General features: G+C 34.6%; 1 long non-coding RNA gene across 1 annotated transcript; it reads left to right on the forward strand.

The window, feature by feature from the left end:
• The first annotated feature begins 354 nt into the window (after positions 1-354).
• On the forward strand, positions 355-26,498 carry LOC138711859 (uncharacterized). The gene is made up of 3 exons (XR_011335506.1): positions 355-490; positions 3,092-3,165; positions 25,871-26,498. It is a non-coding gene; the product is annotated as an uncharacterized lncRNA (long non-coding RNA).
• The last annotated feature ends 461 nt before the right edge of the window (positions 26,499-26,959 follow it).

The following is a 26,959-nucleotide window of genomic DNA, read 5'->3' on the forward strand; positions in this document are numbered from 1 at the left end:
TGTTCTTATAATTGCATTTCTCCCCTTTTTATAAGGCGATATGTGAATTAAAATAAAGAATTTTATAGGTCCCTTTTTATGTGCACCCCTGAAATACATTCTAATCGTTACAGTGAATGCATTCCAGCCTTCTAAGATAGTTCCATTACAAAAGAATATTATTAATGTAACCTTCGACAGTTAGCCCTAATCTCTTGTAGGAAAAGAAACTTGTTTGGCAGGAGAATTTCACAATTATGTCATATACGTACTTTAAAGCCTTTTTTTTTTCTAAAAAAGAGATATAGACGTCATCATTCTTGATATGCAAATTTGACACGTAAAACCAATAATCACTATATATAGGAATGAACAGGAAAATACAATTACATTTCGGTGTCATTCTTCACAATTACAAAGTGGCACTGGCAGCACTGTAAAACCTCTACGATGATGAAGATATCCATTTTCACTCTGCTGGTTGCTTATGTGGTTGTACTCGCTTTCCTAGGTAAGTACTTAAAGCCATAAGTTGAAATATGAGAGTTATTGAAACAAAATTGATTTCAGTTGGTATTATAAAGTCTTAAAGAAAGCGAAATTTCTTGTAAATGGCTTGCAATTGATCATTTCCACTACAAAATTTGCATGTGGATATAAGTTTCACACTGACATTACGCTGCATTAGTTTGTTCCACAAAAATGGTAGCAAAATTTACTTACAGGAAAACCACGTTTTTAGAAATAAAAATGATAACTTATTGTATTTACATTTATTGCAGCACACTTCTTCTCAATTGCAAGAGTTTAAAAATATAATACTTTCTGATCCCTGAGATAAAAGAAACGTTGCAATCTCCATGATTCTTTTCACTGAATGACCAAATAAATTATTCAGAATTAAATTGTAATTTTATAGAACTGTAACAATAAGTTATTGACCAATATGCGGATGGAATTCGAGAATTGTATGGAGAACTAATAATTTCAACTAATTGAAAGTAAATGCTTGTTCACTCGCTTAATCACGTTTGGACGGCGTTAGCTAGTTTCGAGCAAGGAAACACGAAATAATATAAGTTAAGACGTATTCTGTTATGCTGTGAATTTTAAAACTTCGGGGAGATTAGTAGTATTTGATGCAAATAGTAAAGACAGAACGCTTTTACCAAATTCTATACTAACAAACGCATTACGTTGAAATAAATATATAATAAATCAATTTAAATTTAAATTTACACTTGCTTTGTTCGATACAGGTCCTGTAACTAGGGTTCTCCAATATATGAAAATTACTCTTTATTAAAATGTATTTTTCTCATTAAAGTACCGATACCAATTTTATTATTTAAAAAAAATTCACTAAAGTATCAAAATAACTCCTCAGATTTCCATTTCTGATTTATGTGTGTACACAAAATTTTAAGTTTGCTAATTTTCATGGACAAACGAGGATGCTGGAAAGGAATTCCTTCGCTTTATTTAACGTAAAGTATCATCAGTGGACAAATAGTGATATAGAATTAACGAATGTGCGACCAGTACCTATCGATAGTCTGCTAATGTCGAACGACAGTTTACAAAATTAAAATAATATTTAGTAATTTAGACAATTTCAGTTCCAGTAATTTCATTAAAAGTAAAGCTCAACGCCAGCATATCTAGAGAAATTAATTTCCATGACAAGAATCCAAATTTCAATTTTTGAAGCCACTAGAACGTAAAAACGATGCATTATGCCAATTTTTAGTAATAGCATCGGAATGCACGTGAACTTAAATAACGTTCCGCAGTTGCATTAGATTCACCATTTCACTACGGTGCTCATTCGAAATTTTGGAGGTTGTTTTACTGTACGTTTAGAATAATAAGTTCTGTATATTTGGGCCTATATATACTTTTATTCTACATCAGACAATACAAGTAGTGTTTGCACAAAATAAAATTAATAAATGATGTCATATAAATATATTTGATAATATATATTCAGACATTAATTCTTAGGTGCGCGTGAAAAGAGGAGAACTAAAATTTCTCGAAATTGAGATATCTGAAAATTAAATGTACGATTACAATAAAATTTTAATTGTGTGACATCTTTATCTACTAATACAATTCAGTATTACAATGAAAACAAGCAATTCGTGAATATATTGAAATGAGATATAGAGCAAAATATTATTTTGAAAGGTTTCGAAGTACATTTTTGTCATATGGAAAGTTACACCTCTATGAAAATTGTTCTGTGGTGTATCATAGTATTTTTCTTATCTGAGAAAAAGTGTTACTTTCCTTCTCCATACTAAAGAGTCTTGTCTAATTTCGGCGTCCTCATTCAAAATAATATTCAAAAAAGGTTTATTTTCTCTTTTTCGTAGTACAGCCACTCACCTTCTCTCCATTATATTTTATTTCTTTCCAAGTTTGCCGTTCTCATTAGAACTGCATTTTTAAAGAGTCCTGCATTGTCAAAAAATCACTTCAAAACTGAGATCTTAAACAATTATTGGCAGTTTTATCTGACAGCTGTCGAATGAGTTGAGACAAATTTTGGGGTGTTGAAGGGGAATGATAATTTTTTTCTTTTCCACAATGATGTAACCAGTATCATTTTGTATATAAGTGTGTCCTGGAATAAGATACTTATGGCCAATGATATTCATATTTGAGAAGTTTTACAACGTCATTATACTCATTCTCTTTTTCGCGCTCTATATACACCGTTTCTGTAGGTTGACTCAGAATGTTCAACTGCACAGCAGAACACAGAAACAGGATAGATTTATTCCGTTGGGATCATCATGTAGTGTCCGTTTTGCTTAACAATACCGACAGAAGAATTCATTTTTGTTAGTATTTGACTTCTTCTCTTTTTCACCCGCACCAACGAAATAAAAAGGTGGTGTAATTCTGACGGGGAATAAAATTCCACTGAATGAAATAAACAATGTTAAAATGGTAATACACAAAGAAAAATTTATAAGCTATTTAATCAATACTGTTTTTATATTTAAGCATTAATATTAAAGTTCATTCTGCAATTTACTTGAATTATATAAAATGTACCTTAACAGGAGTGAGTGTCATAAAGTAAAGATTTCACTTTGACTAGGATACTACGAAGTACAAGCAGAAGATCCAACACCAGCCACAGGTGATGACAAATCTGGTGGACTTTTGGATACTGTATGTATATAATTCGTCTTATTTTCTTTCATAAGCATTTAATTTATCTTTAAAAGACTGTTTTGCCTCTATTTAAAGCATAAGAAATATTATATAACCTATGTAAATTATATGAAGACCTGAAATGTAAAACAAGTTAAATCCTGCTATTTTGGGGGTCTCCTAACTATGAACTTGTGGTATTCTGTGCTCTGAAATTTATATCCGCAATTTGGCAAGATGATAAAAACTTAGATTTACCCTAAGTATGATAGATGTAAAAAGCTGTTTGCTACAGTTTAAGTTATATTCATTCTTACGTTTTTTTAAACTAATGTGCATGATTACTTATAAATGTTGGTATTTTAAAGTATTTTAATTCTTGTCTGGGGCACCCGTACCGTCGCGGTTAAAGTGTAACACTACACTTCCAACCGTCCTGGGTTCTACTCACATTGCAACGGAAATGAGGCCCTGGGAATTTCCTCGGGATAAAGGCGGCGGGAACTTAGGTTTGACATTTTTACTGTCATTAAATACCGATTGTCTGTAAGGGCGAGAGTCTTAACTTCTCACCACCCTCTGGGTCAATTTAGCCTGTCATAGGGTTGTATTCATTTTACATTAATTGTTGTCTTGCGCAGTAATGGTGAATGTAGTTAGAAAATACTGAATTTGTTGTATTTATGTGAGTGGCAATATTGGTGATAGTTCGAGAAAGAAAAGACGTAATGAACACACAAGGGAAAAGAAGAAAGAAAGCCAAATATATGGGTACCGATAAAAGTCTACTTGCTTCTGTAAATAGCCTACATTTCAGTGGAAATCATAACCTTCCAAACATGTTGCAAACAATACATAACGGACAATATTTCAATGCTCTCAGATTACTGAAAATGTAATCGGATTCAGAAAAAATTCTCTTTGCAAAGGAATCCAAAATCTATCACGATAAATTTCTTCTGCAACACAATAATTTTCAATTTTCTGCTAGAATTAGAACAATGGAAGCTAAGCGTAAAAGGGATAGAAGCATCACTGTAGATAGTGCAAGAAGGGAAGTATGTGTCAGCAGTATGTTCTTGTGGAATGAGAGAAGAGAGGGATTCTGTCATTCAGGGTAGCGTCTGCTCAGTAGTCCTACTATTTGCTAAGATAAGCTGGCTAGGTTTGTATTGTTGTTCCTATGAAGTAGTGTATCATATCAGTGGTTTGGTGGTAGGTGTAATAGTTTTTGTGCCCTGCGTTGTCATGAGTGGAATGTAAGAATTCCATACTCGCCGTGTTGCTGAGAGTTTTTGTTCATCGCACTAGAGCCAGTAAGAGTCCCAATTTCCAAACTATAAGGAAGTGATGATATATTTTCTTTGGATCACAAACTTAAAGACAAACGAACTAGGTGGAAAATACCTTCAGAAAAAAGACATCGCTAATACTGCAGGCGATAAACTTATCGAGGTTTGGAAAACATCATGTCGTTCTACCAACAGCAAGCGTAGATTGGTAAAAATGATAAAACCGTATCATAATAAATATCAGAATATTCTGAAACCGCACAAACTAAATAGGTCAAACCCAAGTGCGCTTGAGTAGGCTTTTATTAATAAATCCCGAAATCTCTTTTATATATTCACCTGTAAGTGCCCCGACATGGAATGTCTCTGTGAATGTACTCTAAGTAAAGTAGGAAAGTTCTATCGATAGAACTACCCTTTCTAGTAGAGCAGAGAAATGATCGAAATATTGATCATTAATAATATCGGTGTGAAGAATTGTTACTTCGATTACGAGGAAGAGAAAAACAGACATCAATTTTAGACTCTGAGTCTTCGTCTTCACATCACTTGGAACAGCAGTCAAGCAGTGCGAGTTATGTCTTTGAATCGAAACCTTCTGCAGCTCAGGTTCGTTTGAATCTCCTAAAATTATTTTGAGCAATCTTTAGAAAACATGCGCCTTGAGGAAAAACGTGGCTCTATTTGCGAAAGCTGCGCTGCAAGACGCGGGAATAGTATCTACTGAGAACATGGGTCTTATAACATGGAGTCAAGAGCAAGGACACGAGAGAAATGAATAAGCTTGTAGATAAAATGCAGAACGAAGAAAAACTTAAAAATAAAACCATTAGAGCAGTGTATTTTTATGGTTGAAAGGATAATACACTAACACAGAAGAAAAAGGACGATCGGTTATACTTCCGAGAAAAAGAAGAGGAGCACATACTGTAACTTTATTAAAAGAACCATTCTCAAAGTATATTGAACATGTCTCCCCTTCCTCTGGACATGGACACCGGAATGGAAGAGCCGTGCTTCAATTTTTGGAGGAAAGTAAGCGTGATAGGTTGCAACTAATGGAAATTGTTTGTGATGGAGCTCCTACAAATACAGGAGGAAAGAATGGATCGATGGTGTTTGTCGAAAAGGAAATCGACAGGTCGAACAAAATTAACAAATCATCAGAAAATCTTGGAGGCGGAATGGGTCAATTTTCCCACAAATGTTTCTATACTTTTTCCCCGTAGCTCACTCAATCGGAAGAACGTCGGAATTTAGGGAATTTAGGTGTCAACATCTCAGTCTCAATTCCTCTTCACTTCTTTTCATTTATTGTGTTTCATGACAGTATAATGTAATAATATAAGAAGAAAAACTAACACTAGTATTATGGAACTTTATTGTTTCAAACCTAGTAATAAATGTATATTATTTATATCGCTAAAGAATGATAACAGATTATTGATGTATAATATCAGTTTGTTTAATTAATACAATATATTATTAATAGTATAGAAATTAATTGTTTGAATATAATAACCTATTTTACTAAGAAAAGTCTTATTTATATTATAACAATTACTTACTTACTTACAAATGGCTTTTAAGGAACCCGCAGGTTCATTGTCGCTCTCACATAAGTCCGCCATCGGTACCTATCGTGTGGAAGATTAATTCAGTCTCCATCATCCTATCCCACCTCCCTCAAATCCATTTTAATATTATCCTCCCATCTCCGTCTCGGCCTCCCTTAAGATATTTTTCCCTCCGGTTACCCAACTAACATTCTACATGCATTTCTGGATTCGCCCATACGTGCTACATACCCTGCTTTTCTCAAACGTCTGAATTTTATGTTCCTCATTATGTCAGGTGAAGACTATATTGTGTGCAGTTCTGCGTTGTGTAACTTTCTCCATTCTCCTGTAACTTCGTCCCTCTTAGCCTCAAATATTTTCCCAAGAACCTTAATCTTAAGTACCCTTAATCTCTGTTCCTCTCTTAAAGTTAGAGTCCAAGTTTCACAACCATACAGAGCAATCAGTAATATAGCTGTTTTTTAAATTATAACTTTCAGATTTTTTGAGAGCAGACTGGATGAAAAAAGCTTCTCAACCGAATAATTTCAGACATTTCCGATATTTGATCTGCGTTTAATTTCCTCCCGAGTATCGTTTATATTTGTTACTGTTGCTCCAAGATATTTTAGCTTTTTCAACTCTTCGAAGGATAAACCTCCAATTTATATTATAACAATTAGTTATGTAAAATACAGATGATTTATATCGCTAAAGAACGGTAACAGAATATAAATAACTTGAATATTGTTTATACGTTAAAGAACGATATCAGAATATAAATGATAACCTGAATATTATTTGTAACACTAAAGGACGAAAACAGAATACAAATGATAATTTGAATATTATTTATATCGCTAAAGAATGAAAACAAAATTCAAGTGATAACTTGAATATTGTTTATATCGCTAAAAGAAAGGAAACAGAATATAAATAATTTGAATATTATTTATATCGCTAAAGACTATTAACAGAATATAAATGATAACTTGAATATTATTTATATAGCTTATTAACGAGAACAGAATACAAATGATAACTTGAATATTATTTATATCGTTAAAGAACGATTGAAAAATAAAACAAAAACATGAACAAGGTCCGAACTCTCAACCTATGACTCATTAAGCGAGCACTCTACCGTTGTTCAACGAGACGTAGACGTGGAATGACTCCATTGTTTCGAAACTGGACTGAGAAAATATTTGCTTTTCACGAGTGCGGTCACATTTTTCTTTTACAGCTGTACATAGCAGAATGTGTCATAAAAATATATTCTCCCATATGATTTCGCTTTAAACAAAGATCATGAGACCAGGCATCTGTGGGGATTAATCCAATTATCTCACCCCCTTTCTTAAGATATAAAGAAGATGGTGTAATCAGTGGAAATACCTAATTCTTCCACCCATAAAATCTATTAGTCGCTGTGATTAGAGACAACAGAAACAATGTCCAAATCCTTGGTTAGAAGATAATCAAAGAAGCTCAGGAAGTTCCTAAAACTGACGATACTGGGTGTTTGAGGTTCCTCGCATTAACTTTGAAGCTGACGTTTGCACTTCAGTGATCGACTGAAATGCTATTAATGTGAGTGAGCTACCTCTCACTACACATCTGAGCAAAATATAAAGACAACAACATTGCCTAAGACAGAAATTACAGACCTGCCATGTCAAATATAGGTCGTTGAAAGATGTGTAAGATTGGTGACTGATGATGCTAAATTGGTATGTGGACAAGAAGCTAGAGACCGCTACATTCGAGGAAGACTGCAATCAAGATAAGAAATGGCACGCTTCAAAATGAAATCTTACTACTAAGGGTGGGTGGAGGGTTGATGCTCGAAGTGCAGACACCTCTTCGTAGTCAGTCTTGGTTTATTTCTGAGGGTAAATTTAGACATATAAGCGAAGAGATGCAATGGAAAAAAAAAATCTGAAATTAGACACAACGTATCAGGCTCGCGAAACTCTAGGGTTGATGTGGAGACAAAAGATATTATCGATATACTATTTTCCTTTTTTTCTGCGCTCGTTCTGCCACAAGTCGGAACTTTTCCGCAATAACCACCTTCAATTTTCGGTAAAAATTTCTCCAAACACACTACGCAATAATTTACTGAACTAAAATTATTGAAGGTGAATAATTTCTCTAAAAATCTTGCCATTGTAGAAGGAATTATATGGAAGTAAAAACTTATATAATACACTGTAAATATACTACTGTTTGCAACGTTGTGCTTACTTCTGAGAAAACATTTCTAGGCTTATAACTGGTTTTTCATTTTAGATCCACATATACTGCAAGAATGTAGCAGATATAATATGTGGAGTGTGTACTGTATTTAAATACATTAATGAATATAACAAGATTTAAGATAAATCCTGATTTTCGAATGAAATACGTAGTTATTATTTATTTACTTATTAATTTATTTATATATGCACGTATTCACATTTATATTTATTTATTTGTTTTTCACATATTTACGTACTTGCTTATTTATTATATATAATAATAAATAAGCACATAAATAATATAGCTATATAAGTTTATCAAATAAAATAATTATACGACTTACGGATAGTGAAATAATTACAAGTGTCTCGAAAGCGCTGACGGCAATAGCAAAATGTCTGAACACCGCATTAATACTACCCCACATCCCATGCAGTCAGCGAGCTGAAGAGAGTGGGTTAAGTTCAACTACCTTTGACCGTTTATCTTGCAGCAGGTGAGAGGAGGACGGCAGCAAACAAATGAACCGTTGAGAGCAAAAGTGGTGTAAGTCAAAATTGGATAATGAAGTTTAAAGTAAAAATTCTGTAAAATACAGCACAAATTAGCAAATAATATGTCTTTTCATTTAACTATAGCAATTTTATTTTCCACCTTTGCTTATCTCAATGTTATTAATTTACATTAACGTTTTCGATATTCGTATTGTATCATCTTCAGATGTTAGGATGTTATGTCAACATATGTGATGAAAACCTAGCCTCATATCGTGTTGTGGGTTGTTCAAATGCATAGAACCTATCATGATTTCTTAGTCTTACTAGAGTTAATCGTTGCTGTGAATTAACCTAATTCAGTGTAACTAGAGACACTGAAATAGGTTAATTCACAGCAACGATTAACTCTAGTAAGACTAAGAAATCATGATAGGTTCTATGCATTTGAACAACCCACAACACGATATGAGGTTAGTTCACTAAGAGACACGGTGAGTGAAGGTTGTGTGCGTAGCAAATAAGCATCTGACCAGTGTTATAGTGAAACTTTCATTTACTTTTGTTTACATCACTACGTGATACTAATTTTGTTTTTTTTTTGTCTATTATTTCAAATTATTAACATTAATAATATAACCAACGGGAACAGTTTTATAGTGTTATACTGTAAACATGTCAACATATAAAGGTGTCAACACAATAAAAATCAACTGCAGCAACAAGACCCGTAGCATTAGAAATTCACCACTGGCTTGTAAACTATATTGGTTTGAACATCGATCAAGTGGACACGGTACAACTTAATAGCAGAGAACGAGCAATTTATGTCAAGGTAATGTCTCTGTTATATATGAAAATTTGTTACATAAATATCAACAACCCCAAGACTTTAGATATGAATCGGGCGAAATAACCAAAGTTACAATATCGGCGGCAGACACATATACGATAACAGTACGATGTTTTAATCTCCCACCAGAAGTACCTAACTCTATACTTACAGGAGTTCTTAGTAAATATGGAAAAGTGCTTGCATCAAAAATGAAAAATGGAGTACACAGTATCTCTTACCAGTTAATAACGGAATCAAAGCAGTTAGAATGGAAATTAAAGATAATATTCCTGCCACTCTGAACATTGCCAATTATCAGGTATCCCTCTCATACCCAGGACAAGTTCAGACATGCTTCATTTGTCATGAATCAACCCATTTAAAAGAGCAATGTCCGAAACAACGCACTAGACTCCCCATACAACCCCGACATACTAAACTACTCATGAGTGACATCCTTCAACCACACTTAACTTCCCAGAGTAAAGAAGACACAGATAATATAAACATCTCACAAGAGACACACGCAATGGAAACTGAAAACAGTACGACTAAGAGAAAACACACCGCGGAACTGGACTTACAAGAAGAGACGGAATCAGGCTCGGAAGGAGAGAGAGAATCTGATGTATTACCAGTTAAAGACAAGATTAAACGTAAACAACAAGACAACAAAGAAATTGTTTTGTTGACGATCGACCCACCAACGGGAAGATCAGCATACAAGTCGAACATCAGTGGTAATAATCATCCTGTAACGTCGAATGACAAGTCAATGGAAAAAATGGACACACTTTCATCATCAGGAATGATTCAAGAATCTACCCAGAATGACTTACAGCTAGAAACACAAGAAGGAAAAGAACGTGCAAAGCAACAAGAACAATTGATTCCGGAATATAAGGTACTGTCTAAAGACGAAAAAGATAAAACAAAATGTTGACCACATCCTTATCAAGGATCGAGTAAAAACTACAAAGCTGAAAAAAGAAGGATATTTTGACGCATGGTTCAACCAGTCTTATACCATAAACAACAAGCAGGCTCATGTCACATGATTGTAATGTTCTTTAAGTTCAGTCTCGTATATATTCCATTAATGGCGATATTATTAAGAACTATCGCCACCATCAATGTCAATTGTATCAGAGAAAAACATAAACAGATTATGTTACGAGACTTTTTAGTACACAGTGATATCGATATTTTACTATTACAGGAGGTAAATACTGATAACCTTAGCTTTCTAGGCCCCAATTTTAATTATGTTGTAAACATTGACGAACACCAACGAGGAACCGCAATAGTTTATAGGAACGGAATCCATATTTCTACACAAGAATTGCATCCCAGTGGTAGAATAATATCAATCACAGCTGACGATACATTGATAATAAATACATACTTACCATCTGGAACAAATAAAAGGCAAGAAAGAGAGAATTTCATTAGAACCGAACTACCATATTTTTTCCGTCATAGGTACCATAAGTTAATTTTTGGCGGAGACTTTAATTGTGTACTCAGTGCAAAAGATCAATCCGGAAATTATATTTTTTCGCCAGCGTTAGATACTATGGTCACACGACTTCATTTAAAAGATGCTTGGGAGCAGAAACATCCTTCTCAAACCAATTACACATTTCATCGTCAAAATATGGCTTCTAGAATTGACCGTTTTTACCTCACACAAGGAATGATACAATCCGTACGTCACATTTCTGTCCTTCCAATCCCATTCTCTGATCACGATAGTGTTATCATGAAATTAACCACTGACAGAGCGTTACCGTTATATGGTAAAGGATATTGGAAATTAAATTCTGCGCTCTTGAATGATGAAAATACAAGACGACAATTTCAAGAAGAACTGTATCAATTAAAACGTCGACAAGAAGTTAACAAAATTAAATTAACAAAAGGTGATATGTGGCAACAACTTATAAAACCCAAGATACAATCCTTTTTTTAAATCGGTAGGATATATGAACGCAAAAAACAGAAAAAATTCTCTTAACTTTTATTATAGTGTACTACAGGATTTGCATGCAAAACAATCTCAGGGAGAATGTGTCTACGCAGAAATGCAAGAAATTAAACACAAACTCTGTGCAATTCAAAAGAACGTGATGGAAGGTACGGCAATCCGAGCAAGACAATTATCAATGGCTGCAGAAGAAAGAAGTGCCCTATATCATATAGTAAAAGAAAAGCAACGAGGACAAATGCATTACATTACTAATTTAAAGAACACCAATGGAGACGACTTAAAAACAACAAAACAGTGTTTGAATGAGGCCAGGAACTATTACACACATCTCTACCAGAGGACTCCAACATCTGAAGAAGCTAGTAATTTTCTGCTTCAGGGTGTAAAACATCATATCAATTTAGATCAACACGATGCCATGGCACGACGAATAACTCTGCAAGAAATTGAGAGCGCATTAAAGCAAACAACAAGTAACACTGCTCCAGGTCCAGATGGGTTAACGTATAATTTTTATAAATCCTATTGGCAGTATGTCAAAGATTCATTGTTAGAAGCATTCAATGAAATTTACATTGAACATAAGATTCCCTTAGGTTTCACCGATGGTATCATAGTCCTAATTCCCAAACGATCTCCCAAGACCATTACAGATTTTCGTCCCATCTCTTTACTAAATACAGACTATAAACTTTTAATGAAAGTCATGGCCAATCGCTTAAAAGAAGTTTTACCCGACATCATTAAAATTGGGCAGACGTGTGGCATTCCTGGACGAAATATTTTCGAAAATTTGGCAACAGTACGTAATGCTATTATGCACTACCATATTCATCCTAACGAACAAGCAGCTCTGATTTCTTTGGATCTCGAAAAAGCCTTTGACAACATCGACCATCAGTATATGTATCGAGTCCTGGAACGTTTCAATATTCCCGTAGTAATGCTAGACACAATTCGGGCTTTGTATGAAACAGCGCACTCAAAGATATCTGTTAATGGATATCTTACGACCCCAGTGAAAATAGAGAAAGGTATTCGACAAGGCTGCCCCTTATCAACTATACTTTTCGCTATTATTATGGAACCTTGTATTAGATCAATATATGATTATGTTTCAAGCATTAGTACCAACAAGAATCTACACACCGTACGAGCTTATGCTGATGACATCTCTTTTCTCATTCAAGATCCGAACCATATACATCCAATTAAAAAAAAATTGTCTTACCACATGGAAGCTTCAGGAGCAAAAATAAATTATTTAAAATCTTCCTTACTCCCTCTTGGCAAATGGCCCGTGGAAGCATCACTTATAAATATACCTACCCAAGAACAAATTAAAATTTTAAGCATTGTTTTCACACGCAGTCTTGAAGAAACACTAGAAATAAACTGGTCTAAGATTGTGGGTAAAGTAAAGGGCATTATGTTGCAACAGTTAAGTAGAAATTTAAATATCATACAAAGAATTTGGCATATAAATGCCATAGCCCTTGCAAAAATTTGGTACACAGCCAGAATTTTACCATTACCTGAAAAATGTGCCCAACAGATTGAACGAGCGGTAGGAGTCTACTTACGGAAAGGCCATCTCTATAAGGCTAACAGATTGCAGATCAGGAACGACTACAAGCAAGGAGGTCTTCGCCTCACTGCGGTCAGTAATAAAGCACAAGCGATAATGATGCGACACTTCATAACAACACTGCACGGACAAGGTGATCCAGAGGATGTAGCTTTCTGGAGCCATTACAACAATAATAATCACATTACCATAACCAAAGTTCCACATAGTTTCGCCAGAATATTCACACGTATGACAAATCTAGGTTTGACACATCCAAATAATATTAACATCACAACTAAGGATATATATACATATCTACATAGACCTCAATACATACTTCCATATATAATGGAAAAATTTCCCAATTTACATTGGTCCAATATATGGAGAAATGTCAATACCCCACACATACCACTTGGCTGGAAAGAAAAAGCATATTGTGTAGTGAATAACATCATCCCCACTGAAGAAAAAAAGTATAGTCACAACTTAACAGAATCACCGGCCTGTAAGAAGTGTGGTCAAATTGGAACGCTACAACATCTCCTTACAAACTGTACGAATACAGCACCCATATGGAGGTGGACTAAACAGCAACTGAATAAAATAGATCCTCGCCGAACCCAAACCATCATCTAAAATTAATAAGATTTTTTGACATCGAAAATAAATCTACTCGATTTGTTCAACTTTGGCTAGCAATGGGTGTAAACTACTATATACTCAAAAACGAACACCACAGCCTGGCAGAATTGAAGACCTCTCTTAGTCAGAGTAGAAGAGCTTATGTTAACAAATTCGACAAGGAAAGTACAAGACAAAAACAGTTAATGGTGTTAGATCTGTGAACACGTTAAGTAGCCTACTCAAATGTGTCCTGTATCATCTTCCTTTGTGTTTTCAGTGGACAAGTGAAATATCTTTTAATGGTGCAAGGATTCAAATTTATGACATTACGGAATGTCACCACCACTGTGAAAAACTTAAAACAAGTTAATATGAAACTATAATTCGCTTCCAGATAAAAATCAATTTAGGGTATCTTGTGTGAACTCCTTTTGAACATTTTCTCGATTTTTCCTCTATATACCGCATTTAATAGTAATGTGATATAACAATTTTAACTATAATCATGTAATCTTATTTGTATGACACTCCAAAAATGTAATGGGTGAATTGAATAAAATTATTTGTACATAAAAAAAGGCTACGTTTTCATCACATATGTTGACATAACATCCTAACATCCGAAGATGATACAATACGAGTATCGAAAACGTTAATGTAAATTAATAAAATTAAGATAAACAAAGGTGGAAAATAAAATTGCTATAGTTAAATAATATAAGCTTATCGGCATCACCACAAAATGAAACCAAATAATATGTCGTTCTCGCTCTCCACTGACTACTAATACTTTAAATAAAGTGAATATTAATTGCTACTTTGCGCTGTATTTTACAGAATGTTTACTTCAACCCTCATTACCCATTCTTGACTTATACCACTCTGAACGGCTTTGTGTACTGAGTTTCGCTGCAATACTTCGCGAGCTAATCTGAGGATAAATCTTCGCACAAAAATGACCTATGTAAACTCTGGATAGATACGTAACTGTTATTTGTTTAGTTTGTGTAATGTAATGTCGGAAAATGTAAATTAATAACCCGAATGAACAAAATAGCTCGTGTCCGGGCGCAGTTCAACAATGAATGCAGAATTATCAACTTACAATGAAATACACTAACAATTCAATACTAGGTATGGCGTAATAATTTTAATGTAAGCAAGAAATACGAACAGCAATAACAAGAAATATCTTTGAAATCAGGAAATTATGTCCAAATTAGTGAAAACACTTAGGATTGAAGTTTCAGTTACAATTAATTAAAAAATAAAACTGATGTAACTTTTTGAACAAGATGTAATTAACATTAAACTTTGTTGTTTTACGAATCACTAATTCTGGTTGTTAATAAATGAAATAAAGAGTAATAAACTATGTAAACAACATTTCAATCACTTCTTATAAGTACTGTGTAAAATGTCCACCATCTGCGTTCGTACAGCTTTCACATCTTCTAGCCCAATTGTGACGAACTCTGGCCAATAGTTCTTCACTGTTCCGAATTTTTTCCTCGGCCTGGATCATGTCTAAGTACTCACGATTTCTGAACTCTGGCATCTCGTAGTTTTGAAATAAACTAAACTGTATCGTAGTGCGTCCAACTGCACACTAATGCAATGTAAACATCACAACAGCTGATCAGTTGCGAGTACTAGGCCAACTGTCTGCCGTCCGGACATCGATGCCAGAATTTTAGACCTTTGTACGCGACCCGACAATCAAAGATTCCAATGTTTCTTCTATCGATTAATTCGAAATCTGTGAATCCTCTAATTAAAATACTGCTGCAACGTGAATAAAATAAACGTTCCCTTCGTTGTTATACAAGAAATTAAACAGTATTTTAAACAGTATAAATAAAATTCGCGTTCGAAATGTCGGCATAAAAGTATCATTTCTTCAAAAACCTCGCAAACACGAGCAAAATAGTTTTATACTTTTTTGTTCGTTATACTTCAAGGAATCAAATCCTACAATTAATGTACTACCTTACCTTCCACCCTGTATACAGGGTGTATCAAAAATACGGTGCATAATTTCAGTATGTATTTCCTACATGTAGACAATCAAAATAGTTCATTACAACATGTGTCCGGAAATGATTTATTTCCGAGTTATGGCCTTCACAACATTGAAATTCACCGGAAAGTTTTTCTTTCCGAAGGTGATTGCCGTCAAAGGAGACATTAAGAGGGCACTCTGACAGTTCATTCAGAGGCGAAGGTTACATTCAGTGTTGTGTAGGCGTTAGACTGTGCGACATGTATTCAAATTAAGAGCTGGCAGAGATACACTTCATGTACGGTAAGGCGGACGGCAATGCTGCGCTGGCTCGTCGTTTGTACCAGGAGAGGTACCCTCAGCGACAATGTCCAGATCGGAAGACATTTATACGTTCCATTACCGTCTGTGCGAGTATGGAAAATTTAACTCTCCTGGTTTGGGAAGGGGACGACCAAGATCTACAACTCCAGAAGTACAGGAGGAGATTCTGGAGGCTGTGAACATGACTCCTTCTATCAGCACACGAAGGGTAGCGTTGCAAGTCAATGTTCCTCATACGACTGTCTGGAGACTGTTGAGAGAGTATCAATTGTATCCTTATCATTTGCAACGTGTACAGGCCCTGTCACCAGCAGATTACCCTGCACGAGTTAGGTTGTGTCAGTGGTTCTTGCAGCAGTGTGGTGTAAATCCGAACTTTCCTGCCTTAGTATTATTTACAGATGAAGCACAGTTCGCACGAGATGGCAGAACAAATTTCCACAATCAGCATGTATGGGCGTATGAAAACCCACGTGCAACTGTTCCATCTCATCACCAGGTGCGGTTCTCCCTCAACATGTGGGCCGGTATCATTGGTGATCGATTAGTTGGACCCCATGTACTTGTAAACAGACTTACGGGGCAGGCGTACACAAACTTCCTGGAAAACACCATACCTCATGTTTCAGAAGACGCTCCACTGATCAATCGCCAACATGATGGCGCTCCTGCACACTTCAGTCGTACGGCTCGCCGGTACTTGGATCGAAGGTTTCCTGATCGATGGATAGGTAGAGGTGGCCCAATTGCTTGGCCTCCACACTCACCTGATCTGAACCCTGGGCCATTTAAAATCATTGGTATATTCGTCTCCGGTGCCTGATTTGGAATCCCTCCGGAATCGAATTGTGGCATGTTCTGAGGACATGCGCAATACTCCTGGAGTTTGGGATCGTGTTCGCAGGTCAATGAGACATCGATGTGAGGTCTGTATTCAAGCTGGAGATCGACATTTTGAACATCTCCTATAATGATAACGACCTGCGGAAAGAAAAACGTTCTGGTGAATTTCAATGTTGTGAAGGCCATAACTCGGAAATGAAGCATTTCCGGACACGTGTTGTAATGAACTATTTTGATTGTCTACATGTGGGAAATACATACCTGAAATTATGCCCCGTATTTTTGCAAGACTCTCCATATGGCTTCTATATCCGCAACTGATGCACGTTAGACATATTAAGATATATTGCACATACATACGTTTATATAATTTTGTTAATTTTCAGTGTTTAACTAACACACAGACATTATAAAATAATAGTATTATTTATTTTTTTACTTAGTTATACAACGACGCTGTATCAACTACAAGGTTATTTAGCGTCGATGACATTGGTGATTGCGAAATTATATTTGGTGAGATGAGGCCCAGGATTAGCCATAAATCACCTGAAATTTGCCTTACGGTTGAGAAAAGTCTCGGAAAACACCCAACCAGGTAATCCGGAGGGATTTGAAGCCGCGCCCGAGTGAAACTCTGGATTGGCCGGCAAGCGCATTAGCGAACTGAGATACGCCGGTGGCTGTATTATTTCTTCAGTGTGTTGTTCCTTTCAAAGAATTAATAAGCAGTGATCTTTACAGTGGGATTATATAAATTAACAGAACTATTACAGTATTTAAAGGAAAATTTGAAAGTGATTTTTCATATATAAACAATTCTTGTAGAAAATTCAAATTGTTACTCTCACTCATAGGCCTAAACAAAATTAAATATAAGTAACTATTACTTAAAATTACAACTACTACAAAATTAAATACCTGTAACTATTACTTAAGCCGGGCCGGACGACTAAGAGGACTAAGGTGAGCTCTCCTTAGACCACTCCATCCGAAGCTTCGTGGGTTCGAATTCCGCCTCCAGAATTAATGAATGTCCTTTACTAATGAACCATTTATTTGTAAGTCGAAATTTCAATACTGCTTTACTATGTAACATCAGTAGTAGCAATAATAACTAGATAATATTATGATGAGAGGAGCATCTTCTGCGGATCTCTGGAAAAAGAACTAAGGAAGATACTAGTGAAAGCACTGTATGGATTGGGTATTGTATGGGGCAGAAAGATGGACGTTACGACGAAGTGAAAAGACGGGAATAGAAGCATTTGAAATGTGAAAGAGTGGGTGAAGAAAGAATGATGCTGAAACTGATCAGAAAGAGGAAGAGGAATTGGTTGGGTCACTGTCTGAGAAGAAATTGTCTACTGAAAGATGCACTGAAAGGAATTATCAACGGGAAAAGAGTTCGAGCCAGAAGAAAATATCGGAGGACAGACGACACTAAAATATTTGGATCATGTAAGGAGACAAAGAGGAACGCAGAAAATAGAAAAGATTGGAGAAAGCTGGGTTTGCAGTGAAAGATTTCTCCTTGGGCAGAAGACTAGATGATGAATCTGGTGAGGTGGAACCGACGATGTATCATGAATTGCTGAACATTCTACTCAAAATCAAGGAAAACTTCAGAAAATTTTCCAGAACGCAATCAGACCAAACGGGATTAAAACGTATGTCAGAGCGCAACCTGGATCAGAAGATCAACTTATAAATTATCTTTGCCAGAGGCTTCATTGAATTTACGTATAACAATAAGAATGGTAACAAATGTAAACTTTACATAGTAATTTAGCAAAGGGAATGATTAATATTCACGTCTGTTAAAATTCACGTCAAGATTACACAGTATTATTTTATTCTTTTCGGAACAGAAAGCTGAGAAATATGGACCTCCGTATCTGAATGATTATTTCATTAATAACAAAAGCTGATGATTATATTCTAAACATTTTTGTCATTATTAAATAAGAATGTAACTGCACGCATAACATCGAAAATATCGCGTGTAGGTTATATGAGAAAACATCTGGTGCATTAAGTGTAAATTGTGATTTTTGCCAATCATCGTGAATATTTCTAAAGAAGTTTTCATAAATTTGTGGCTGTTGGAGTAGCCGTAATCAGGCTAACAACATTATGAATGCACTTGGTGGAGTGACATTCCAAAAATCAAAATCGAGACATGTTGGTAGGTGTTTATTCTTTCAATAAGCCATTGTGAAGTCTGATTTATATTCCAGATTTGTAAATTGAAGGGTTCAGAACTATAGTGGGCCAAGTGCCATTTACTAAAATCGTAGAAAACAAGGGGTAAAATGAAGTTATAACTATAATTCAATGGAAACATATAAAAGTAACATAAAGTATACATATTAAAACCAAAATATATGTCAATCTTCATTAAACTACGGTATTCACTTAGCTTTAACCTTTGCTTTCTCCGTTTTAAATAAATGGCGCTTGGGTCACTATGGCTCTGAACCTTTCATTTATCAAGGAGGTTATTTCTGGAATTTCTTAACTTGATTTTACTTAATCTAAGACTTATGAATTTACGCTGCCTTAAACCTAATTTCCCACTGCTGTTAGAATATAAATTGTGTATCTTACATGACGAGGAGTTTTCCATCGTCGAATGTGAATCCATATGTAATATTTGATGTTTTACTTTATATATTCTGAGTTCGTTTCCATGCTTCAATATGCTCAGACATTACTCTGCAAAATTTCATGAATTTAATGAATTTTGATGTCTGTTTCATACCTTCACATCGTTTCACAAAACGTTATTTTTTCACGTTACCTAATTTTTAACGACATATAAGTTGCTCTTGAATTTTTAGACTGTTAAAAACAATATTTCAAAATTTAAAATGGATCACAAAATTATTAAATGATACTCTGAAATGCCACTCATGTGCATTAATGCCATTTCAGTACGTAAATACCTAGAGTAAAAATGTATTTTTAAGATACTGTAATATAACAATCATTAAGAGCATTTAGTGCATAAATTGAGAAATTAGGCCCAAGTATTAATTTTTTATTATTCGTGAGATCGTTGTTTATTCCCTTTAAAATGAACTTTCTTAATTGATACTAAACATTTTGATTCTTCCTTGATATCGACATATAAATTATCAACTATTCCCTTCCATTTTAATTGTCAGTATAGTGGTATATATAATAATTTTTTCTAACATTCCAGAACTAAAGTTTTGTCATTAATCTTAAAGAATAATCTGATGTGATGTAAAAAAATATATCAATAAATATTTATATAAAGGGTACAAACTTCAATTCGAGTGCATTTGGCATGCTTATATTCCCATGTAGATCTACATTATCCTCCATTCGTAATATATAATACTGTACTTAGAATTTTATTGCAGGGCGAGAAATTATTCAAGACATTAATCCATTTAACCTCAGCTGTTCACTTGCCATTCATGTTTCACTTTTAAATTGATTTTCGAATTCATTCCGCCTGTCTGCCCGCCTACACATGTCGTTCGCTTATGACTGATGAGCTTCCTGCTGTTAATTTATCATTTTATTTATTGCATCCTGAATAATAATTGTTTATAATAAATTTAAAAATAATATGTTTTATTAACGACGCTCGCAACTGCAGAGATTATAACGGCGTTGCTGGTGTGCCGGAATTTTGACACGCAGGTGTTCTTTTACATGCCAGTAAATATATTGACATGAGCCTGTCGCTTTTTAACACATTTAAATGTCATTGACCGGGATCGAACCCGCACCTAGAGCATAGAAGACCAGCGCTATACCAACTACGCTACGAAGGCCGACTAATAAATTAAATCATCATGTTTATTCTAGATGTTATGTACGTATTATTTAATTTATTTCGCCCATCTGCAGTTCCACTCATTCAAGACGTGTAATTCTATACTTTTGGTTACACCCTTCTCACAGTTCTATTGTCAGATCACATCAAATTGATTTATTAATCAAACATTTTCAATAAGAAATGGAATATGCACATTAAAATATTTAATATTTAATACCTTGTTGTCATTAGGTGGTCTACGTTTAGAATTTATTGTCTTGGTATTGTTTTTAATGTTATAACATGTTATTTAAATAGTTTTATTAATGAACACTGTATTCCAAAACAAGATTTAAAAAATAATCAGGTACATCATAAAAATTGCAATTTCGCCACAAAATGTTCAAGTATTTAGAGTATTTATTTGTATTGGCTATCATATATAAGTATACATATATGACTCTTTATATATATATATATATATATATATATATATATATATATATATATGAGAAGAGTCATTTACTAGCAATCACCTCAGCATTTTTCTGTAAAGCTAGCTGCAATAATTTCCATCCTCTTGTCATGTAATTGTTCATGTTTATGAGAAAAACATATGCAGTCAATGTTAATGATTAGCATAGATCACTGTAAACCTGGTTAGGTTATGAGGTAATATCATTCTGCCTTTACAGATATTCTGAAAGTGATATTCAGGTGTACAGGCATAAGGTATTAAGTGCACTTAATAAATCTTTCCTGTTAACATTGTGTTTGTAATGGACTTAATAATTATTTGTGAATGTTTCATTACTAAGGAACTATAAGAGTAAAGACTTAATTAGTTTTCCCAGTAGACAAAGCACATTTTGTTGTACTTATTACCATTAATAACGAATTTTTCACATTTTTGGACTTAATACCTTTTTCTTCTAAGATCACGATATACCATTGCCCCAATTCATGTCTTCTACTGAGTGAATATTGGTTGTGAAGGAAGAGTGAATGAAAGGAAGGGCTTCTTAGAACATTGCTACATTAGATGTACTTCCACAAAATTCTTTCTTCAGATAATTAACTTCGCATTATTCCAGGAATTCTGTGTATCTCACTAGCTGTGTGTTTATATGGATATTTTTGCCTATTTCTCTCTGTAATGTTAACAAACAACTATCTCCACAGGATTGCCTAGTTCGACACCCCATCTATAGTGCTTCGCTAACAAAATTTTTAATTTCCAGCACAAGCAAATTATTGCAATTTTTATGTATAAATTGTGAACATTATGGCAGTCCCACCTTTTCCTTCCAAATTGGAAGAATCCTGTATATATATATATATATATATATATATATATATATATATATAAACATACATACACATATAAGCAAATGGAAGTTTTGTTCTTGTGAACTTTCTACCCGTGCTCAAGCAGGTACGCTACACATTAAATGAGAAAGATCTCTTCTAACGAAACAGAGTTAGGAAATGATCCCAGGATGGAGGCAGCATTCTCTCGCTGAACCGCTATTCCAATGCGTTGACGAAGGAAATTGATACATCTAGGATCGCCGGTACGGGACAGTAGGCGTGTACCAATTTGGGTGAGTAGATCTTTAGCGTCTCTACACCACGGACCAAAGGTCTCAACTGCAAAAGCGACGCAAATGTATATATATTACTAAAATAAGATGTCTTCCACTCGTTATTATTTATGCAAATATAGAAGTTGCTTCACTGGATAATGTTGATTATTGTAATTTTGGATCATATTTAGTAATTTTTGTAGGGAAGATCTCTCAGACCAGAATTTCCTGTTTTTCAATAGTTTAGTCGACCTGGTTGGCGAGTTGGTATAGCGCTGGCCTTCTATGCCCAAGGTTGCGAATTCGATCCCGGGCCAGGTTCTAAAATATATGTTGCACTCTTTATAATAATATTTCTCGACTCTCATGTGATCTCAGCAACGAACTACTTACTATAAGCAACCTTTTGTACCTTAATCATTTTCGCCCACTTATTTATTTTACTATTTTTAGTACATAAACAAGAAACTTTTTGCGGTTTCATAGATAGTTTTGAAATCTTCATAAATATTTCTGAATTATGTACTATGTTACCATTAATTTCGATAAATAATTTTGGTTTAATCGTCAATGATAAAGATTTCATATACTATTTTGTATAATATGTTTTAATTGTCAGGCGAAACAGCACAACATAGAACTTTGCACTCATGAAAATACCAATAAAGGTATGTATGGTGCAAAGATATATAGCCTATCAAACAGCGAGGCTACGTTCAAAGCTCTTGGTACTCATACTTTTGAATTTAAACTAGTTTCAGACTGTTTCTCAATAATTAATCAACTGGCTAAACACAATAAAGTAACTTTGATGTGGTTATCAGGACACGAAGATTTAGAATGCAACGAAAAATCGGACAGTTTTGCCAATAAATGGGCGAACTTACCCTTTATTGTCCCAGATGCATTCTGTGGTTTACCAGAAAAACATCTTATGAGGAGAGTGAAATAGTGGGAACAGAAAACAAAAACTAACTATTAGAATAATATTATTAAGTTAATAATACGAAAAGGTATATAACCTAATCTGGTGACAGAGCTAGAGGCTTTCTCACATTAATAAGCAGGATTTAAGGATAATTATTGTTCTTCTCTCTGGACACTCTCCCTTTATAGATCATTATTTTAAGATTGATAAAGTTCACTGCTGTGAAGTAACGGTTAGCATGCCTGGCCTTGAACGAACGGGCCCGGGTTCAAATCCTGGTTGGACAAGTTAGCTGGTTAACGTTTTTCCGTGGTTTTCCCTCAAACCATTAACAGCAAATTGTAGGTAACTTTCGGGCCTGGACCCTGGACTCATTTCGATGACATTATAATCTTCACCTTATTCAGATGCTAGTTAAGTATATGAGTTGAAAGAGCGTTGTAAAAAAATTATAAATGATGGCTGAAGTAATGTGAAATTTTGTTGTTACTGTGATTGGGACACCGATACAATAATTCACATATTTTGCGATTTTAAAGCTATTGCACGCCAAAGGCTATGGCATTAAGATTACTTATTCGCCGTGCCGGATGAGGTTATTGATATTGACTCAGAAAACTGCTTTGCTTCATTAGGAGTATTAAGTTAAACTGGAAATAGAAAAAGAGAGAGAGTTTTACGCACAATAGATCTTTAAGGTCGTAGGGAAGAGAAGCCATTCAGGCGTTACGACTCTAATCTACAATCTATCTCTAAATTGTAATATAACTTTATTCTTTATTGTTCTAGAATATGATATTTTGGAGTTGTTTGAAATAATATTAACAACTATTCTATTAATAAGTATTTCGCCTCTCATTGCAATAGAAAATAATATTTTTCTAAGCGCTTTTTTGCAACATGGTGAGGTCAGTTATTCACTTTTGATTCTTAGATATTCCTTTTGAGTACATTTTGGATATCTTCCTTTTGAAATAACATGGTAATGAATCTGAACTGATATTGTTCACAAAACTGAATTCGATATTCATTTTCCACTATTGTTTTGTACAATATTTCCCCCCAGATCTTACATATACTTTGTGGGGTGAGGTTTTGGTTGTAATCGTCATAACTTGATAATAAATAAAGAGGCCAAGGGATCAATCCATAGTGGGTAATTAGTGACTGCCTGAAAATCTGTCTTCACTTACGCATTTAATAACATTATACAAATAAAATGTAACCACACACTCTGAAGCCAGGTTTTAAACCATAAACATAAATAAACTATGCTCTTAGTGCGCTAGAACACAAATTACAATCATAACAAACAAATCTGGAAATGGTACTTCATGTAACTCTTACAACCTTTTGAAGAGAGTGCCCCAAATAAAATCATGTAAAACCTATACATAAACAATACCTATAACCTTAAGCCAATTAAGACAGAATCCCCAAACACAACTCTCAAAAACCTAACCATAAAAGATAAATTACACAGTCCCAAACTGACAATCTAACCAATTAAAGCCAAACCGAAATAACCAGACCAACGCAGTAGTCCCGAATATGGAGAGAGAACCCGACACAAACACGCCATTAAAATATGAACTTGGCGTCGTCCACTCGAGTAGAAATTCATGCGTTGGGGTCACACAGTCCAGTTACCTCAGTCTATCACTTACAGGCAGGATGATTGACTAGCGGATGTTACGGCATAAGACGTAGTGAGGATGTTAATCGCCAGTTACGGTTGATCGAAGATAATGCTGGAATAAGCCGGCCGGCTCCAAGCAATCACCAGCATCAGGAAATAACTCCTTGGTTTGCAGAAGTCAGACGAATATGTCCACAATAAACCATACGGAAGGCTGAATATCCTTACGGAGTTTGATGGCGTACTATACCGACACACCGCGTGCGTCCATCACCCGATGTAATTAGCCACCAGCCGCCGAAATGAGTCCAATCAGGCTGCGCAGGTAACATGGCGCCCCATACGCGTAGAAATGCGGTAACTCCGCAGCCAAGGTCCTCTCACCGTCGAAGTATCCCCGAGACTCCGAGACAACCCCTCCAACCCAGACTCCCTCACCGGGTACAAACAACCCGGAAGTCAAGAGCCGTTATTTACAAATCAGACAATGAGACGGCAGCTCTCAGAGAAAAGGAGAAAACAAAAATGATTGGTAGAAAAAAGGAACTCAACGCACCCCATTAAGAAAAAAGAAAAGTGAAAAAAAAAAAAAAAACAAAGTAAAGCAAACCCAACGCACTCTAATAACATATAAAAAAAACTACCAGCAAATAATGCAAGAGTATATTTGAAGTACAAAACTATAGGAAAGATGCCAGGGGAAGGCAAAAGAATAAAATTGGTGAACAACGCCACAACTTCATTGTCATTTCTTATTTTCGATTTTTCCATTTAGGTTTCCTGATACAATAAGATGTCGAATCGGTTTCACATTAAAAATTTCGTAATATACTGTGTGGTAATTTCTTTTATCTTCTGCAGTATCGCTTAAGGGATTTCGGGGGGAAGAAACATCCTAAAATATTTATGTTCAAATACTTCATATTATTAAGAAACGCATACAAGTTGTGTAATTAAAAGTAAGTAACAAATATAATGTCATTATTTTTTGCAGATTGCGGGGTTCGTGAGTGGAATTATTAATTTCATTACTTCAATCGCAACACTTCCAGTAAAAATAATCGGAGGTTTTTTTCATGGAATTATCTCTTTATTTAGCAGTTTCTTTAAGCCAGAAGACGAACCAAAGTCATCATAATTTATAGCATTGGTTTCGTCGTACTATGACCATGGATGCACAGTAGGCCTACTTGTGTCTACGTATGTCTATTTGGTAAAAATGTAATGTAACAATATTCAGCCATTATGGAATCAGATTATATAAATAATTTTGTGTTTGCATAATACTATGCTGTAATTGATATGTCAGTAAACATTGTGAAACCTCAGATCAACGTTATGAGAACAAAACTTTAAGTATTTATATAATATGTTATAATAATTCTCCAATTTATATCATAACATCGCACTTCAATCCCACCATAACACTTTTATCTTTAATATTGCGCAAAAATTGCTTACCATAATGTTGAATTGATGTTTTGCTGCTTATTGAAAAATGTTAATATGAAACAATTCGATTCATATGCACATTTCAAATACAAGTTATTGCACTGCAATGTAATCCTCTGGTGTCAGTGATCTGGTGAAAAATGAATAAAAGAACGAACTGTGAACTGGAATTTGAGTCACATTTATTGATTTTCTCATTGTCCATTCTTATGTCCCAGATTAATTTCCTACCATTCTAATATACCTACATAAATAATAAATATACCAATACATGAAACACATAATTATTGTTATTATTAGGAAGTTTCAATCAATAATTATTATTTCACAACGGATATTATAACCTAAAATTATCTGTTTAAATGTCAAAGCAGGTATTCAAAATCCTTAGTATTGTAACATTTTTAAAATAAACAACAATGAAATTTTATTATCTGAACAATAATTTCTTTCTACAATTCACCTTAAACGCTCTCGTCAACAATGGGATTTGCTCTCCTCACAGCAACACAGCGTTCGTTTTTGCACTCCACAAACGACAATGACAATTTACTTGGACTATTACGAACAACAATGAACTGTTAATCTTAACTAATATTTACAAAGCACTATTTACAAATCAGAACTGTCA

The sequence above is a fragment of the Periplaneta americana genome, chromosome 13 (assembly GCF_040183065.1).
Source record: "Periplaneta americana isolate PAMFEO1 chromosome 13, P.americana_PAMFEO1_priV1, whole genome shotgun sequence".
In the NCBI taxonomy this organism is placed as follows: Eukaryota; Metazoa; Arthropoda; class Insecta; order Blattodea; family Blattidae; genus Periplaneta; species Periplaneta americana.